Source organism: Bidens hawaiensis, unplaced genomic scaffold (assembly GCF_021521415.1).
Source record: "Bidens hawaiensis isolate Kalapana, Puna unplaced genomic scaffold, B.hawaiensis_p1.1 tig00029920_1, whole genome shotgun sequence".
NCBI classification, from domain to species: domain Eukaryota; kingdom Viridiplantae; phylum Streptophyta; class Magnoliopsida; order Asterales; family Asteraceae; genus Bidens; species Bidens hawaiensis.
The window spans coordinates 16,888-18,777 of NW_027494977.1; positions in this window are offsets into that span (position 1 = coordinate 16,888).

A 1,890-nucleotide genomic window follows, 5' to 3' on the forward strand; every position below is an offset into this window, starting at 1 on the left:
CCCTTATGTTCAAGGGCGAAGTGTTGGAATGGTGGAATGCTCTGTTGATGAGCAAACGAAGAGATGTAATGTATGGTATGAGTTGGGAAGATTTTAAAGCCTTGTTGATGGCTAAGTTCTGTCCTATGCATGAGACCGATCAGATTCAAACGAAATTTTTGAATCTCAAGGTCGTTGGGACAAACCTCCGCGAATACAATACTAAATTCCATGAGTATTGTCGCCTTGTTCCCTAGCTGGTTCACCCTGAATCCAGCAAAGTCACGAGATATATTTGAGGACTTCCGCGGGAAATCCGCGACATGGTAAGGTCTCACCTACCACAAACCGCTGACTCTGCAATGGAGTTAGCCGGTTATCTAATGGGCGGCATGATTCGTAACAAAGAAGAAGACAAGGAGGTTACGACATCAACAACTCAAGGAAGGACGAGTGGAGGAAATAATCGCTTCAAAGGAAATGGCGTAAACCAAAGCCTATTTAATTCAAACACCCCACAATGCAATATTTGTAGGAGGTATCACAAGGGCCGTTGCAACTTAGCCCCGCCTCCTAAAGTTTGTGAATCTTGCAATCGCACTGGTCATGATGCTACGGATTGCGGGAAGAAGAGGATGACTTGCTCTAACTGCAAGGAGATGGGCCATCTAAGTTTTGAATGCCCGAAGAACAAGCCTGCTGCTGGTGGTGCGGGTGGTAGTGGCAAGGACAAAAAGGGAAACGCTCGAGTCGGTACTCGACACAAAAAGGGCCGCTGATGTGCCAGAGACCATCACTGGTACGTTTCTAGTCAACGACACCTATGCTAGAGTTTTATTTGATTCTGGTGCCAACTTGAATTTTATAGATTATAATTTTTGTAGTCTATTAAACAAACCATTAACTAAATTAGATAAAACTCTAAGCGTCGAGACTGCTAGCGGTGAAATCGTTAAGTTCTCCGAAGCTCTTGAAAACGGAAAAATCTTTTTAGCCGGTTATTTGTTACCTATTTGTTTGTTACCCATGAGTCTGGCTGGTTTTGATATTGTACTTGGTATGCATTGGTTATCCAATAACCATGCCCGTATTATCTGCAATAGAAAAACTGTTGAACTTCAAGCCCCCGATAAACGAACGATTCGAATTGAAGGGGACAAAGATGCTGGCCAAGTTAGCATAATCTATATTATTAGGGCCAACAAATGTTTAAATCAAGGATGCCTTGCATTCACGGCCTATGTCACTAAAGAGTCTAAGCCAAACGAAATCAAAGACGTTCCTATCGTTTCCGAATTTTCTGACGTCTTTCCTGATGAACTCCCCGGTATTCCTCCCGACCGTGAGGTGGAATTTAGAATCGATCTGATTCCCGGTACTGCTCCAATCGCCAAAGCTCCATATCGCTTAGCGCCGACCTAAATGAAGGTATTGAAGAAACAACTCGATGAACTTCTTGAAAAAGGTTTCATTCGACCGAGTTCGTCGCCTTGGGGAGCGCCAATTTTATTCGTTAAAAAGAAAGACGGTTCCTTGAGGATGTTTATTGACTATCGTGTGTTAAACAAAGTCACAATCAAAAATCGATATCCACTCCCTCGTATTGACGATCTTTTCGACCAACTTCAAGGTGCTAGCTTCTTTTCAAAAATCGATCTCACTTCCGGCTATCACCAACTTAAAGTCCAATCCGAAGATATCCCAAAGACTGCTTTCCGAACAAGGTATGGACATTATGAGTTCACGGTTATGCCGTTTGGACTTACTAATGCTCCGGCCGCGTTCATGGATATGATGAACCGTATTTGCAAGCCTTACTTGGATAAATTTGTTATCGTATTCATCGACGACATACTTATTTATTCTAAGTCAAAGGCCGATCATGAAATCCACCTTCGTACTTTGCTTGAA